Raw genomic sequence first — 10,195 nt, forward strand, 5'->3', positions numbered from 1 at the left:
GTTTATTCAGAAAATTCGAAATGTAAGTATTTGCTCGTGTGAGAGGTGTAGAATTCGATATATACAATAGGAAGTTCGTAAAATAAGTTCCGTTTCGATTTTTCTCCGCGGCAGCGCCACGATCGCAGTTCCGCTCATGCGCACCAGTTACTCTGATCCAAGCAGAACGAAATGATGTGATTTTGAGATCGCTTTGTGTTGTGTGTCGTTCGTAGTGATTGTTTATAATGGCAGCGTTGATCAAAAATCCCGCCACTTGTAAAATTAGATTTGTGTTTCGTTTTCTGAATACGAAGAACGTGAAACCAAGTGATATTCATCGACAGATCTGCGAGGTTTACGGAGAAAATGCTATGAGTGATTCAACGGTGAGAAGATGGGTCCGACAATTTAAGGAAGGGCGTGATCAAGTGCATGACGAAGAACGATGTGCGTATCCATCTGTGGTTTCTGATGAACTGGTGAGTGCAGTCGAAGAAAGGATTAAGAACAATCGTAGATTTACGATTAATGCTCTTAGTCTTGAAATTTCACGAACACTACTTTGCGAGATTGTTACTTAAAAACTGGGCTTTCATAAACTTTGCGCACGTTGAGTGCCTAAACTTCTTACTGAAGAACACAAAAAAGAACAGATGGGGCAGCGCACTTGACTTTGTAACACGTTATCATGATGATGGCGAGAACCTTTTATCGCAGATAGTTACGGAGGATGAAACTTGGGTTGCTTATGACACCTCTGAAACGAAACTCCAATCCATGGAAAGGAGGAACATTTCGTCCCCAACAAAGGTTAAACCAAAGCAATTCTTGACACCGAAAAGTCACGTGCACAGTGTTTTGGGACAGACAAGGCATTTTAGTGATTGAATTTTTACCACGAGGTGCAACAATCAATAAAGATATTTATTGCGAAACGCTTAAGAAACTGCGCCGTGCACAACAGAACAAGCGCAGAAAAATGCTCTCTAAAGGTGTGGTTTTCATTCACACCGACCACACACTGTGAATGTGACCAAACAACTTCTTGGAGCTTTGGCTGGGACGTTTTAGGCTGTCCTCCGTTCAGTCCCGACCTCATTCCTAGCGACTTCAATCTATTTCTGCATCTGAAGTCTTTCCTTGGTAGTAAGCGCTTCAACAACGATGAAGAGTTAAAAGAACATGTTACCACATGGTTGACAACACAGGCGGCAACATTCTATGACGCAGGAATACAAAAACTTATACCACTCTTTGAAAAATGCCTGGAAAATTTCCACGGGAGCTATGTGGAAAAGTAGTGTAAGTGTTATTGATTTTTGTGCAATACGTTGATTTCTTTATCTGTACTCGATTTTTTTAATTACCAAACGGAACTTACTTTGCGAACGAACTTCGTATATAAACTCATAACTAAAAATAATGAAATAAGTGTTTCAGCGTTTCCGAAAACTCCGCTTCTAAGAAGGGAAGGGAAAAATTTGTATTATTTTTTCTTGACATTCAAGTCGACGACGTCTATCTCATCATCATGGGGAAACGGCTGAACGCTTTAAAAAATATTTTTTGACATGATACTGCCTTCGAACCACGTTTAAACAATGTCACTTTCATTAAAATGTGTATCCTAAGAGAAAAGCACGGAATCAAACGCCGTTGTACGCACGGTTGTACGCCAAAAACGGAGTACCCTATCTCACGAACTTCTCATGTTAAGGAGGTGTGATTTGGCATATAAACTTCGAAAATTCCGCGTTTAAGGACCCTATTAACTGTGTGCAAGAGTTCATTTGTCTGTCTCACGACTAGTCGACAAGCCTGTCTGGGGCTTGCGACCAGTTGATTAACCGTGTGAAAATAGAGGAAAAGTAGTTTAATTCAGTAACAGAAACCCCTCTTTGCTATGCTCATAAAAAAGAATGCATAAAGTCGGAAGGTTTCGGAAACACCCTCCATTAGTACCTAGGCTAAGAAAAGGGAAAGCTCACTACACAGAATTACTGTAGAGAATCCAATTGCTTCAGCGTTTTCTTGGTCATTTAAGCTTCAAAATGAGACCACTCTAATTTATCTGCGTCATTTAAAAATAGAAGAAAAATAACAGTTTCTACTAAATTAGAAATTTCACTGAAAATGACTCTTTCAGCCCTTGCCGGACTGGTGAAGACGATGTAGCTGGAGCAAGGTACTGTGAGTTAGTGTTGTAAAAAAACGGTTTTTTTTCTGTGAAGTTTTTTTTTCAATAAAAACATCGTTCTTTTTCATGTTTTTTTTTTCAAACGTCTGTTTTTTTTTTTTTTTTTCTGGCAACTATTATTTATTGATTTACGTTGCAGATTATTGAAATAATCAACAGAACTTGAGTCGAAGCCCTCGTAACTTACAAATCTTTTGTTTCTTTGTAACTATATACTAGCAAAATTGTGTGATTATTCCTTTCGGCCCCAGGTTTTCCTACATTTCCGGTTAGTGACTTATTGCTCAAAAACCATTCATTCGATTGATATGGTTAAGGCCTTGCTTTTTAGAAAGTGGACGTGTCTATTTTTTGGTGTAAGTTGCATTGCAGTGTTGTCAATGGGTGAGAAATTATTGAGGGAAATGTAGAGGTGAAAATTTACAAAAAATTCCCTAACCGAAATTCAAAATTTTGTGTATCTAGTACCACTCCTGCTATATGGGTTCAAATCACCTAAAAGAATCTTTGGTGTGTTGACAAGGTACAGTGAAATCCTGAAGTCGCTTGCTTCCATCCAAAGAGGGAAAGAAAAAATTCTGTCATACACATGAAATTTTGACACTTTTTACGCCTCACAAGCAAAAATAGGGCAAAGAGGAAGCTTTCAGGTAGTGGTACGTTTGCTTCAATGTAGTCTGTAAGAGGGTAATAATAGAGGGGAAAAGGGAAATTTTCCGAATTTTTCACCTAAAAGCGGGAATTAATTATTTTGGCTGGAAACACCGACATCAGACAGACGAAAACTATCTGAAAATAAACCTTAGTACTCCAAGAATATATCCTACAAGTATCATGGCGATATATAACAAAGTAAGCATGAAATTTTTAAAAAATCTCATTCTACCTCAGAAATTCACCATTTTCTTACCATTTACAGAACATGGTTTATTATAAACCTCAACTGTACTTTCCCTAATTATTCTAGTGAAACTTTTTATGGTGCGCTGTGTAGGCTAAGAATGAGGCTATTAGACACTGATACGTTTGTTTGAATGTAGCCAACAAGAAGGAAATAATAGAAATAAAAAAGGGAATTTTTTCCAAAATTTGCCCCTAAAATCTGGAATTAAAATTTTCTGTAGCTGGCAACACTACTATCAGACACACACAAACTATATTAAAATAAGCTTCGGTATCCCTCTAATATATCCTACAAGTATTGTGACGATATCTAATAAAGTAAGCATGTCAATAAAAAATATCTCATTCTACCTTTAAAAAAATCACAGTTATCTTCCTTATTAGAGAACAAGGTCTACTGTAAACCTCAACTGTACTTCCCCTAATTATCCTATTGAAACTTTCTATAGTGCGTTGTGTAGAGCAAAGACGAGATTTCCAGATACTGGTACGTTTGGTCCGATATAGCCAACAAGAGGGAAATAATAGAGACAAAACAGATATTTTTTTAAAAATTTCCCCCTAAAATCTGGAATTAAAATTTTCTGTAGCTGGTAACACTGCTACCAGACAGACGCAAACTATCTTAAATTAAACATTGGTACACCACTAATATATCGTACAAGTATTATGACGATATTTAAGGAACAAACTTCTAATTACCAAAAATATATTACGGTAAACAGAAAAGTAGGGGAAAACTAGAAAAATCAAGGGTTAGAACCTAAATACGAATTTTTCGTGCGTTCTCTAATTACCCCATTGTAACGATCTGTACTTCCGTTTGTTAAGGACAAATCTTCGATTGGCGTAATTTGACTTGCACTCGGACGTATAGGTACGGATTTATAAACAAAAATTTCTAATTTTTGCCCAAATTTAGGAAAATTTTAATTTCCCAAATTGGCAACACTGCGCGCAGACCCGTCCAATTGTCCAATGTCAACAGCTAGGTATCCATCCGAGGTATCTACCTGGCAAGTCTTAAGGAGGTCTTTCTACAACGAAGGAAGCTATAGGGAAAAAAGAAGTAAAGGAAATTCGAAATTAGAAAATTCTCGAATTTTTGACTGGGGTGAAATTTGAGAAGGAAATTCGACACCAGAAGAAAAAATTAATATGATAAACTATAGTACAACCATATTTTGCAAGAATAATATCCCGATATCTTAATTAGTATTCACACAGGAGTGGATTAAACAAATGACACACCCGTGTGTGCCACTTTGGCCACCTGGGCCACCGAGTATACATTTGATTACATTTTTTTTGACTACTTACTCGTGTTGTTGTTGTAGTTATAGTCTCGACTAATAATAATATCGTTGTTGTAAACAATAACTTTATAAGGAAAATTTTCTCTCCTTTCTACATCTTAGTTCCAACACTGTTGGTGAGAAATGCTGGGTGTTTCAAAATGAATATCGGGATTTTAAGTCTCCGTAGTACTTATTACATTTTACGTACAATTATAAGCAATGCATCATGTAAAAGAGCACCTCAAACAGTCTTTGCTACAAGTGTTCAATGTAAGATTCATTCGTCACACGGCACACATCTAGTAGATAGGCGAGAAAGGCCCATAAACTTTCTGCCATATGGCACAAAACACATTCAATTTAGATGAGTCTCGTTTCAAGTGTACCATCTCCTGAGGATTTGCTGACGGCCAGATACAAACATTATGAGTGTTCACATTAGCTCTTAGGTGAAATGTCGATTTATCACTGAAGACGACACGATCCAGAAAATCTTCATTGTTATGCAGGAATATTTCACTTGCGAAATTAGCACGTAAACCGTAGTCTGTAGACTTTAGACCTGTAGCAACTGCAAACGATAAGGACGTAGTTGCAAGCGTCTCCTTAATATTCTTCACACAGACCGTTGCATTGTACAGATTCAGTCTTTATTAAAACACAAAAAACTTTCTGCTCTCTAGTCTGCATCTTTGCTGCTTGCTCTTTCTAACGGCTGACAGAAGAAATAATGCATGTACATGCGTGCGTACAAAACTGTTTGAGCTGCTCTTTCATTTGATATAATATTTATAATTGTAAGTTTATTGTAATAGATACTACAAAGTTTCAAAACCCTAATATTAATTTTGAAACACCCTGCATTACTTCAAATTGAATCATCCTATATTCATGTCTTTTATATACATATCATAAGGGCCGGTCCTAGGCAATTTGTCGCCCGTGCAATGGCATAATTTGCCGCCTCCCCCTTTCTCCAGAAAGAACAAATCTTAAAAGTCATGATTTTAAGTATGCTACTCCAGCATGAACAACAAAGGTGAGGGTAAGTGCAGTTGCATAAAAACTTACTAAAAATGCAATCCCGTTGTGTCTTTTTTAAAAAAATAATCTATTATGTTAGTGAAAGATAAAGCAAACACACCTGCAGAGGAAAGATGGTAATCCTTTTTATAGAATTCACTATCGAGCTTCAATCTCGATGTATCAGTTTGCAATTCCCGTGCAACTAGCTCCTTTATCTTTATTTCTTGATTTCTCTTCTATATCTGTTAACATTAAAAAAAAAAAAAAACTTGTTTCTATCTTCAATGATAAGGAACTTGTTTCTGACAAAAACAAGACTAGTTGTCATATCAAAACTATGATAACTTACTAAATGGAACAGATATTCACTACTACTCGAGAATTGAATTCTTGCATTTGGCAACAATCAAGCAATTTGTGCTCGGATTTATTCGACCATTTGCTTTAGCATTGTCCATGTGGCCTTAAACTAATGCAACCTAAACATAATTTATGAATGTAGTATTCAAATAGAAGGTCAGCTTAGTAAATGTAACTACCATCATCATGAAGTCTGTTTCCAACAAGAAATATTTAATTTAAATAATATACTTATGACAGATTTTCCCGGACCATCCAAACTTGCCTCTCCACGCAAATGCACGTGTTGCATATATGGTAGAGCCGGCTCTGCATATCATATATATCTAGTCGACAAATTATCTATATATGGCATTTAGAAAAATACTATTAGGCAAATTAGTATTAGTTTTTACCTTTAGACAAGTTATTTGAATTTTACTTATTATTTTCGTACTTATTAAAGGCCTGCTTTCACGAAAAAACAAAATTTCATTTCTACTTTTATTTCTTAGTTGATATTGATGAAAACGGCTGAAACCCGAATTGTTAATAGGTATGGTATTCATGTAAATTGTAAAATATTTGTAGCGTATCAGTATATTGCGTTTAATTTATGTTGCATTTTACGGTGATTATACCTATATAAAAATATTTAATACTTAAATAGACGTAAGATGTATTACAAATGACTACTTGAAAAAAAAAATGAAATTTAGAAAAAAAACGAGAGGCAATGTTTTTTTTTTTAAAAAAAACGTACATTTCTGAAAAAATACGAACGTTTTTTTTTCTATTTACAACACTAACTGTAGTTCAGAGAGGGCGTCGGGCAATGAAAACTTTAGCCACGACCAATTGTCTCACCACCCGTCGTCACCCACGACCCACCGTGACCCACTCTGACCCACCACCCACCATAAACCACTCTTACCCACTGTGACACACAGACCCACCAAAACCCATTGTCATCAACTCTGACCCATGATTCACGCCCTCTTCTCTACTGACTAAAGAGTTTAAACTTGTAATAAAACAAGCCTATAAAATTATCACTCATCGGAGTTTGAATTTCTACGATCAATCGCTCAAGCACCGCACTAATACAATAACGGCGGATCTGACCTTTCTAATATAAATAAAATAGAGTTTGTTCGTGTGTCTGTCTGTCTATCTTTGTGCGGTCTGTGGACGAGACGAGTGGACCGAAACTTTTCAAAATTTGGTCACGGGTAACTTGGTCTAGGCCCCAGACCAAGACGAAGAGTTTTTTTTTAATTCCTTACTAGGGGGTCTCCAGGGGACGTTTACCGGGACCGGCCTGGGGACCAAAAAAGTCGACCGAGAGTTACCAAAGTTTGGTCAAAGATACCTTGGTCCTGGTTCCACACCAAGGCAAAGCGTTTTCAACAAAATTCGAACCAGGGGGTCTCAGGGGGGCGTTTACCGGGACATGTAAAAGTAGAACGATATCACTTTCGATTTCATAGTTTTTGCGGTCGTTGAGATCAATGGTTGAGATCAAACTCCGATCGCATTAACTTCCAAATTCACCCTATTCGGCTGCGGGCCGTGGGTCAACGGGGGGGGGGGATACCGAAACGTAAAAGTAATCCAAAATGACCGATATTAGTGTCAAATCCATAGTTTTTGCGGTTGCTGATATCAATGGCGACACTACCATTAGCGATGACTCAAATTCATCCATCGTTGTATGCGGGCCTTGGGTCACCAGAGGGGGAATTCCGAGACATGTAAAAATAATCGAAAATGACAGATATTAATGTCAAATCCATAGTTTTCGGGATAGCTGAGCTCAATGGTGAAACTCAAGACCGCGTTTACTTTCATATTTAGCCCCCATCAGCTAAGAAAGGGGGGCATTATAAAGGGGATCACGAGACATGTAAAAATAAGCCACAATGACCCAGGGGCGGATCCAGGACTGATTTCTGGGGGCGGTGGGTTATTATAATGCTACTTTTAATGGCTCCAAACTCTGGGATGGATTTTATTTATATATATAAAACAAGAAAGTCTCCTCTCCTGGGGGGGCAATCGCCCCGATCGCCCTCCCCTGGATCCGCCCCTGCAATGACCGATGTCAAATCCGTAGTTTTCGCGGTGGCTGAGATCAATGGTGATACTTTCATTAGCGATGATTTTCAAATTTAGCCATCATTGTATGCGGGCCGGGAGTCACCGGGGGTGGGGAATTGCGAGACATGTAAAAATAATGGAAAGTGACCGATATTAGTGTCAAATCCATAGTTTTCGCTGTCGCTGAGATGAATGGTGATACTTCCACAGGCGTTGACTTCCAAATACAGCCCCCATCGGCTGTGGGCCAGAGGCATTGTTTTTTTTTTTTTTTTCAAAATTGGAACCAGAGGATTATAGGGACTTTTACCGGCATATGTAAAAAGTAGTAGAAAATGGCAGATGTTAGTGTCACATTCATAGTTTTCGCGGTTTTGGTTGGGGGTTGGTGGGGGCCAGAGGAGATTTTTTCACAATACGAACCAAGGAGGTCTGAGGGATGGTTTACCGGGACATGTAAAAGTAGTAGAATTTGTGTCGAATCCATATTTATTGGGGTTGCTCAGACGTATAGTGACACCCCCGATAGTGTATACGTTCAAATTCAGCCCCCATCGGCCTTCCCAATGAAAACACATGTACGTTGTTGGATATATATTCACACAAAATATATCCAATTTTAGAAATGTTTCTTAATTGTTCTCCCGTTGTTCAGTTCGTTTACATTGATATTTTATCTGATCCATGCGAAGAACGGGCATAACAGCTAGTACGAAATGGTAAAGTGTTTGTTATGGAACAAATTACAATGAATTCAATTATATAGATAATAATTATAATTAATAATTATTTCCTTGTTGAATTATAGATACTTTTCAGTGGAAAACTGAATAAAATTTAAAAGTCCCAAATCAACGTAAAGTAGCCAACGTAAAGGAAAAATGTATAAAATTTTCCATATAATTAAGCATACAAACTTAAATCGAAATTTAGCTTAATTACATGGAAATTTTTTGTGTCGTTTTGTGCGCCTATTTCCTTGTTTTCTGCGTCACTGTTATGTTGTCAATGGGTCAAATGGGTCAATGTTATCCTACAAATATGGCGGAACAAGTTAATGCTGTTCCGTCAGGAACGATTTCGAGGTCGTTTCCTTCACATCATCTTGTGCGTGTTTTCTACCGTTTTGTAAGCCTATTTCTACGTTTTGTGAATCAATGGTAGTGGGTCAAAATGGGCATTCAATGTGGGAAGAAAAATGATCCACTCTCCCACCAGTATCGAATTTCAAGGTCGCTTTTTCGCATTGTTTAGTGCATGTTTTTACCGTTTCTGCGCATATTTTCACGTTTTGTAGGCCAACGAAAGTGGGTCAAAGATGACCTACAAATATGGCAGAAAAAGACATATCCATTCCACTTTCAAGGTCCATTTTGACCCTTTCCCACTGATGCACAAAGCGACACAAATCATGCATAAAAATGTGAAGAAAACGACCTCGACATTCGATGGTGACGGAACAGCATTAAGTTATTCGGCTATACTTGTAGGCTATTTTGACCCATTTTCGTTGTCGCACTAAAGTGGAAATAGGAGCACAAAACAGTACAAAGCAGGCACTATACGATGCGAAAGAAACGACCTCCAAATTCGATAGTGGCGGAACAATGGCTCTATTTCCTCACACATTGATGGACCATTTTGACGCATTTCTGGTGATGCTCAAAACGTGGAAGTAGGCGAACAGAACGGGTTAAAATACACACTAAACGATGCGAAAGAACCAACCCCGAAATTCGATAGTGGCGGAACAGTAAGCCATTTAACTCCCACTTTAAAGCCCCGTTTAACTCACCTCGGGTGATGCACAAGACGAGAAATAGGCGCAGAAAACTTTAAAAAAAAAAGGGGGCACTAAACGATGCGAAAGTAACGATCTAGAAATTCGATAGTGTCGGAACAGTGGGTCATTTTCGTCACACCTTGGAGGCTCATCTTGACACACTTCTGGTGAAAAAACGTGGAAGCAGGGGCACAAAACGTAACAAAACAGGCACTAGTCAATGCGAAAGGAAGGACCTCGAAATTCGGTAGTGGCGGAGGAGTGAGTCTTTTCGTCACACTTTGGAGGCCCATTTTGACACACTTCTGGTGACGCACAGAACGTGGAAATAAGGGCACGAAACGGCACGAAACATTCACTAGTCGATGCGAAAGGAAGGACCACGAAATTTGGTAGTGACGGAGAAGTGGGTCATTTTCGTCACACTTTGGAAGCCCATTTTGACACACTTCTGGTGACGCACCAAACGTACAAAACAGGCACTAAACGATGCGAAAGAACCAACCCCGAAATTCGATAGTGGCGGAACAGTGAGCCATTTAACTCCCACTTTAAAGGCCTGTTTAA

Source organism: Thermobia domestica, chromosome 1 (assembly GCF_964235325.1).
Source record: "Thermobia domestica chromosome 1, izTheDome1.hap1.1, whole genome shotgun sequence".
Lineage (NCBI taxonomy): Eukaryota > Metazoa > Arthropoda > Insecta > Zygentoma > Lepismatidae > Thermobia > Thermobia domestica.